The following is an 8,949-nucleotide window of genomic DNA, read 5'->3' as shown; positions in this document are numbered from 1 at the left end:
TAATTTTTACTTCCCGTGCGTAAGCAAAGGAAGTATTGTAATCGAGTCCGTCGGCCGACTCTCTACTTTTACGTTTTCTCGATCTTTCATGACCCCTAGAAGACGAAGAAATAGGTCTCCCATTTCCGTCTGTCTGTCCGTCTGTCCGTCCGTCTGTCCGTCTGTTGTCCCGAATTTTTATTAGACAGATAATCTCCGAAAGTACTCGACCGATTGTTGTGAAATTTTGTACTTATATTAAGAATATCATGTAGATGGTAAAACGCTAACCAAAATTTGTCTAATCATCCCCACCACTAATGCGATGACGTCACTTCAAAATTGTACATAGTAAATGGGTTTTCAATTGTATAAAATAACATAGTCCTACACATGTAGTTTACAACTCTGAATCGACTTTTCACCCGAAACGTCCAGATTTTTGGAAAAAAAAATCAAAATTATGAAACAACATTTTGAAATTTAATTTTTAATCTGCTAACCAGAATGCTTTGAAATGTTGCAGATGTTTTAAGGCTATAAAGAGCATCATAAATCTTTAGTCAAAAAATATTTGCTTATCCCCTCCAAAAACTTGATGACGTCAGCTCAAAAGTTTGTGGAATAAATCATATCTAAAATGTACAAAATTTGATGAGTCTGTACTTGTGATCTATCACTCCATTCATATTTTTTGGATTTGCATATACAGGGTGACTCAAAAAAATTAATGAATGCGTAAATATATTTTATTGATTTAATCAGGAACTACAAAACCGAATGCTCTGAAATCTTGCAGATGTTTTAAGGTCATAAAGAGCATAATAAATGTTTAGTCAAAATATATTTGCTTATCCCCTCCAAAAACTTGATGACGTCAGCTCGAAAGTTTGCCGAATAAATCATATCTAAAATGTACAAAATATGATGAGCCTGTACTTGTCATTTATCACTCCATTCATATTTTTTGGATTTGCATATACAGAGTGACTCAAAAAAATTAATGAATGCGTAAATATATTTTATTGATTTAATCAGGAACTACAAAACGGAATGCTCTGACATCTTGCACATGTTTTAAGGTTATAAAGAGCATAATAAATGTTTAGTCAAAATATATTTGCTTATCCCCTCCAAAAACTTGATGACGTCAGCTCGAAAATTTGCCGAATAAATCATATCTAAAATGTACAAAATATGATCAGTCTGTACTTGTGATCTATCACTCCATTCATATTTTTTGGATTTGCATATACAGGGTGATTCAAGAAAATAAATGAAAACGTAAATTTATTTTACTGATTTACTCAGGAACTACAAAACCGAATGCTTCGAAATCTTGAAGATATTTTAAAATTATCATAAGCATGGTAAATTTTTGATCAAAACGTATTTGGTCGTCCCCCCTAAAAAATTTATGACGTCACCACAAAATTTTGCTGAATAAATCCTATCTAAAATGTACAAAATATGGTGAGTCTCTTCTTGTGATTTATCATTCCATTCAAATTTTTTCGATTTGCATATACAGGCTGACTCAAAAAAATTAATGAATGCGTAAATTTATTTTATTGATTTAATCAGGAACTACAAAACCGAATGCTTTGAAATCTTGCAGATGTTTTAAGGTTATAAAGAGCATAATAAATTTTTAGTCAAAATATATTTGGTTATCTTCTACAAAAAACTGATGACGTCAGCTCAAAAGTTTGCCGAATAAATCGTATCTAAAATGTACAAAATATGATGAGTCTGTACTTGTGATTTATCATTCCATTCATATTTTTGGATTTGCATATGCAGGGTGACTCAAAAAAATTAATGAAGGCGTGAATTTATTTTATCGATTTAATCAGGAATTACAAAACCGAATGCTTTGAAATCTTGGGAATATTTTAAAGTTATTATAAGCATGGTAAACTTTTGTTCAAAATGTATTTGTTCATCCCTCCTAAAAAAATTGATGACGTCACCCTTAAATTTTGCTGAATAAATCCTATCTAAAATGCAAAAAATATGATGAGTTTGTACTTGTGATTTATCATTCCATTCATATTTTTTAGATTTTCTTAAGAGGTGGTTCAAAAAAATTAATGAAGTCAATTTATTTTATTGATTAAATTAAAAGCAACACTTATTATGAGTATTACACCCCAACCAACCCAATTTGGTAGACACAAAATTTGTTAAAGGAAAAACTCGGTTGAAACATAAGGGTAGCACGCTTATTTACATCGACTTTAACATTACAGACCTGCATTTGTTTTATGCGTTCACTTGGTTCCGCGAATGTGAAATAGACATGTTTATAATCAACCAATTGTGAATTTCACCGTCAAGAATTAAAATAAAACCCAATGTTTTATATAATAAGCGGAAGTCCAAGCAATAAAACCGATGGTCGTTTTGTTTACAGTTTCTCTGTTTGACTCTCACGTATGCTGTTACGCCTGTCATCTTAAATTAAGAATGTTTATACATACACGATTTTCAGTTGCCTCTGATACGTATACGTGAGTAAATTGTTTCGTTATTTTATTGATTATTACAAATCAATATTCAAAACGACCCAATTCATTTTCCCGAAAATTTGAGAATATAATAATTTTATTCTTAGTATTACACTACATCCATCCCAACTGATATACGTGTCCTTGCAAAAATGTTGATGACGTCATCGCAATTTTTTTTAAATTCCCACTACAAAAATGTAATGAGAAAAAAAACACAATAGGCATGCAGTCGTCAAGTTTCCGACAGCGAGGGAAGTACTGTCTAAACTCTTTAGACCAATTTTTTTGTCTGTTATAAATAACCTAAGTGACCATTTATTTGTTAGGAAAATAAACGGAATTTTGTCGCAAGAAACACGGCTTTTATTCGTGACGATTAATCGCAATTAAATAATTTTATATGGGGCTGGTGAAAATAACACACCAAACGAAATAAGCAATATTTATTATTAGTATTAGTATTATTTCAATTTTTCAATTTTCGGAATTTTTAAATTTTCGCTTTTCCATTTTTTTTTTAATTTTTCGATTTTCTAGTTTTTGGATGTTTCGATTTTGCAATTAACCGATTGTTCAAATTTTTGATTTTTTAGTTTTAGATTTTCCAATTTTTTTTTTGTTTTTTCATGTTTGGATTTCTCGAGTTTACAGTTGTCGTATATTTGAATTTTTCAATGTTTTAAATTTTCAGTTTCGAGGATTACAGTCGTCATCAAGAACGATTATTGCTTTGTGTTAAAATGCCTACTGATAAGCACGTACAGATGGGGCCATTAATAATGACTGCCGCCCGCGGCCATGGTCCTAGCTGTGGCCTGCCGAAAGTACCCGAACCTTTCGAGAAAGGCACAACTGACAACTGCAAACAAAGACCGGCGTTTATCGAAATTCATCCCAAGCCTCGGTGTGTAACAAAACAGAAACATGTGAACGCAACGATCCGGCTTCACTTTCTGGTTGCACTTGATTTTTTAATTCTTTGTTTTCATACTTAAACTGTTGGGTAAAAGGATGAGAATAAATTTTTGGCGAACCTTTAAATGTGTTCTCTTTAAATGAAAAACTGAAACACAGTCCTGCGTTTCTTTTTATTATTTATTAAATAAAAAATTTAAAATGTTATACGTATATTTTCGATGGTAGACAATACAGAATTTTCGTCAATTTTCTTAATTTATGTTCATTTTGGATTAAAATCAATTTCACACTAAAACGCCTTGAAGGAATTTAAATAAAAAATTGTCAAAGAATACAAAATATAGGTAACTGAACAATAGTGCATTCCATACCAAGACGGAAAGTGCCTCATACTCGAGAGAAAAGATAGATGTCTTTTTCTGTTCAAAAAAGTTGATTTTTAACATTTCTGTTAAAATTCTCGTCCATTAATTAATTAGGAGAACCTTTTATATAATTCATCAGTAATTAAAAGAACCTTGAAGTTACAGCAATTATTTCTAATATAATAATATAATAATATTTATTATTGTGGCTTAAATGATTATGACGAAGAACTTCGATTAAATAACTTTATATTAATTTAGAAATTACAAGAAATCTTATTAACCGTGCAACAGTGTGGTATGATGCCTTTTTCCGACACTTTCGGTTTTGAAATCGAGAAACGATGGACGGAAGCATTTCAGCGACAGTAAATGTAAATCTTGATTTTAGTGGAGAGCGACCACATGCATGAAGCAGATATGCACTACACATGGTAGAAGGAGACATGGTATAGGCGTACGTCAAGTGGCATCAAATTAGCGCGAAATTTAAAATACATTCTTTAAATTACAAAAATGTATGTGTGATTAACTAATTATTGAGTTGCTGCAGTCGTATGTGTCAAGTAATCGCAGAAATTAGGTTTGTGGAGAGAACTGAGCATAAATATGTGAAAAACCTCTTTTCAACACCCAAGTGATAAGAGCAAATTAGTATTTGCATTTGCGGGCATTTATCGAAATTGATACGAAACCACGTTTTTGTATTGTTCAACTTTCAATAATTTCATTTTTATCATTATTAATGTGATTAACTTTCGTTAGCCGAAGATTAATTGACGTATTTGACAGAGCGATGACAACTCAAGCTGAAACTCCCTAGACTTCCCTAGCGAAGCTCGCAAGATCGTTGATGCCACCTAACGTCACAAATAGATGTGCAGACGATTTTTAAATTGGTACATCGGATGCCTATACCATGTCTCCTTCTGCCATGTGCACTACATATTGTAACAATCACGAAGTAATTGTTACATTTATTTCGCACTTATTTCAAATTCTTGCGCTTCTTTTTTACTGACATGACGCTTGGCCGTGTAATTGATAAGGCGCGAGGATCAGCGGAAAAAGACATAAAAAGAGAGGGGTTCTGATAAAGATTTAAAAATGGTGGCGAGTAATTCTGTGGGCTGAATTTTATTAATAATACCACCTTACAAGTATTATACACTAAAATTAAGTGATTAAATAGGACCGATAACACCTAGGTAACATTTTTATTTGGTAAAATTAAAATAGATTTCTAATCATTGGGAATTCTCTAGGTCCTTTTTTTTATGTCTCCTTGGTTGTAATTTTGACCATAAAGTCAGAGTGCTAACCATCATAGTGTTGCTGCTATACGCCCCTGCTTTTGTGTGGACTGGTTCCGTTGAGATACCGATTCTTATGGGCCGATGGTACGTCTGATATCTTGGTGCTGTCATTGGTGTCATGTTGGTGACTCCCTACCAAACTCTGGAGTCAAGAGAGTTAATTTGAAATAGCCGTGGGATGTGGTAGCTGCCTTTTTTTTTGTTGATTAGTCCGAAATACCATCCCCTAACAACTATTTGGAGGTATTTACTGTACAATTTATGGTTTATGGTGGCAAAGAGGTCCACAAGATGTGATTATTATAATTGTTATAAGTGTTAAGTTATGGTTTTGCTATAGTAGTTATTAATTCGTAGCTTTAATCTATAATTGTTAGTAGGTACGTTAATCATTTAGGAGCATTTTAGAAGGCACTTACCTATTTATGGTTTCGATCCCAGCATTTATTATCAGATAAAGAAATTTATTATAACATACGAGAGTGACGGCATTGGGAATATCAGTTTTCGTGGCGTAAGCACATAAGGTAATCAAGAATCAAGGTAAAGATTATTTTACCCACTTTGTAATTCTTAAGGGTCGTTTACACGCTTAAGCGTCATGTCATTGCCGATCTAGAGTAAGCCATTCCGGAAGTTCAGTTTCAAAATTATATTGTTATTGCATATTTAAAGCAAGTCATTTCGGAAATTCAGTTTCAAAATTATATACATATCAGCGAGTAGGTGTTGTTTCTGTCATTCTACCTACTACCTCTTCTTCCCTCTTCGTCTAAACTTTACTTTTTCATTTTCTCGTCGACATTCTGTCGACTGGCGCCCAAAATATTGTTACCACCCCAAATAATAAAGATCCACGACCTTGCCCCGATTAAATCTAGCTGCCGGTGCTGTAGCTGACGTCAGACGGGAGTGACGTCACAATATAAACATATACATATATGCATAAGTCATCAACACGTACGTTTGCTTATTTTGTGACTGCTCCCCGTACAACGTACTGACTAATACGTCCGTTTACTACCCTATCGACATCACGTGTTTACACACTATTTTTACCCCCTTTCGTAAGGTACAGCCACTTCACAATGAAGCGAGTGAGATGTGAAATATATGTTTATTCTTTTCTGCATGGGAAAATGATTCTCCGTATAGGTTGTCCAACTAGAATAAACTTAAACAATGGTAATAAAATAACCATCTTACGCTCAAGTGGTTAGTTTGTGTAAATTCATCGAAACAATGTTTGAAGTTTTTTTTCCCAAAACACAAGACTAAAATTATTATATTATTAATTAATAATAATATTAATAATAATAATAATAAATGGTTTATTTCCAAACAGGTTACAAACCCAATTACAGGAAATCTATAAAAAACAAAAGTAATATATATTACAAAATAATAGCAAAATTAAATAAAAATGTATATATAAAGAATTAAAAAGAAAATAATACAGATTCAACTAATTAAATATAAATAAATACATCTTCTAGTTAAATGTTGTTAAGGTGGCGTCTGCAGGTGATGTTAACAATAGAGTTCAAAGAATCGAAATGTATATCGCAAAATTTAGATATGTTATTAAATTCATTGCACATCATAACTATAGGCGAATTACATAATACGTTTGTCCTATATGATATATTATAAAACGTTTGGCCTTGACGAGAATGAATGCGAGGAACTAAATACAGTGGACCCGCTTAATGTGATCACTTTGGGACTCAGACAAATTGATCACACTAACCGACTGATAACAATAAGCGAAAACCACCATCAGAGATCTTCATCATGAACAAGACAGTGTTTATTATGCTGGTAGATGAAGGTCCATAAACATTATAATTTATTTTGAATTTTGGTTATCATTCTGAGAAAGGAACTCTTCATTTCCTTTGCTTATTTTAGAAGTTTGTTAAGAAAGGGCTAAGAAGTTTTTTTTTTCTCTCTGATAAGATGAGATGTCGTCGTTCTGACGTGCTCATTTTTACATAAGTATTACTCAAATTTAAAATAGAAAAAATGCGTTCATTCAAAAGACGAAAACACACTAATTAAGTCCGTCACTGATTGTGGCTGTATAAAGTAAAGTAAGTACTATAAGCGAATGTACCTTTTGCGAGCAATGAATGTTCATTAAAACACAATGCTAGTTTCAGTCGTCTCGCTTCTCCAAAAAAGCAATTAATTCCCGCTGGTATAAGAATTGCGAGATTGATCACAATAAGCGAAATATTGATCACAATAAATGGAAAAACTGTAATGCATTGGTATTGCGTGGGCCCGTTCCAAGCCATTTTGATCACACTAAGCGGTTGATAACATTAACCGTGATCATATTAAGCGGCGTCTACTGTAGTTGACTTTGTTTAGCAGCATTTCACAATCAATCCTATTGTTTACTAAATTAGTTAAAAATTCCATCGAAATTATTATTCGCCTCAGTTGAAGAGGTATAAAGTCAAATCGCTGTAACAGTGCTGCATGATCATAACCCCTCTCAGTGTATATACCATCGACAGTGAACCATAGAAACTTCAAAAATTTTCGTTGGACACCTTCCAAGTTGTTAATATGCACTTGATATATTGGATGCCAAATAATTGAACCATATTCTAACTTCGATCGAATAAGTGCATAGCACAAGTTATAGAGAGTTTTAATATTATAAAAATCCTTACAATTTTTGTAACAAATCCATACATTTTATATGTTTTAGCAATAATATCATTAATATGATCCACAAAGGTAAATTTTGAATCAAAATTGATTTCCAAATCTCTGATCTTATTTTTCCGTTGTAAAATGAATCCTTCGATGTTGTAAGAAAAGGTAATAGGGGTATTCTTTCTTGTAAAAGACATAACAAAGCATTTATTCTTGTTAAGTGTTAGATTATTCAGTTTACACCAATCAAGTAAACGATTAAGATTGTGTTGAAGAATATCACAGTCTCGTGCACTATGAACTTCAACAAACAGTTTAAGATCGTCAGCAAAAATCAATTTTTCACAGGTAAGTTCATTAACAATGTCATTAATAAATATTATGAATAATAAGGGTCCTAAATTGGACTCCTGTGGGATACCGGAAGTCGGAGAGATGGATTTAGAGCTAAAATTACGATATATATAACAACTTGCTGCCTATTCATTAGATATGATTGGAATAATGTAATCAAGGGATCTGAAAAACCATATTGCCGTAACTTGTCTAATAAATATTTAATGGTCAATTTTATCAAATGCTTTACAAAAATCCGTATAAATTGTATCCACTTGACCACGATTATTAATGGATTCAGAAACGAATTGTGAAAAACATGAAGATTAGTTACAGTAGATTTTTTTTAAAGACTCGGCTCCCTGCGGTCGCCTCGTTCTGAAACATCTCACCCGTACTGTAAAATTTGAGTTTTATAATAACGTTATTTACTATTTACGTTTTCACTAGCATTAACAAGTATTTAAAATAACAACTAATAATTTGTTTGCATTATTTATTCATTATAATAATCCCATTTATTTATCAGACAATTTTAAACGAAATAAAATCTAACTGACTAGAAATAACGTTAGTTGTGTTAGGCTCATCTGGTAACGTTGTAAATTATCTAAATGCTCACTATGAGATTTTTGCACATTTTTTTCGTCGTTCTCTATCGAGTGGTAGATTTACCCGCTGTATTTTTGCTGTTAAGTAGGTTACCTATGCACGCGATTGGGGCACAGTATCTATACTGTGATTGGGGTCCAAGCTATTCGCCGGCGATTGACGGCCAATTGTTGGTGCGCCATCTCTTCTTCGCCGGCCTTTGGCCTGTTTGCTCCAAACAATAACATTCATAATTTGAAA

This window comes from Zophobas morio, unplaced genomic scaffold, assembly GCF_036711695.1.
Source record: "Zophobas morio isolate AGI-343-1 ecotype UQ-CSIRO unplaced genomic scaffold, CSIRO_AGI_Zmor_V1 ptg000002l, whole genome shotgun sequence".
In the NCBI taxonomy this organism is placed as follows: domain Eukaryota; kingdom Metazoa; phylum Arthropoda; class Insecta; order Coleoptera; family Tenebrionidae; genus Zophobas; species Zophobas morio.
The sequence above is the reverse complement of the archived record's forward strand: the minus strand, read 5'-3'. Positions refer to the sequence as shown.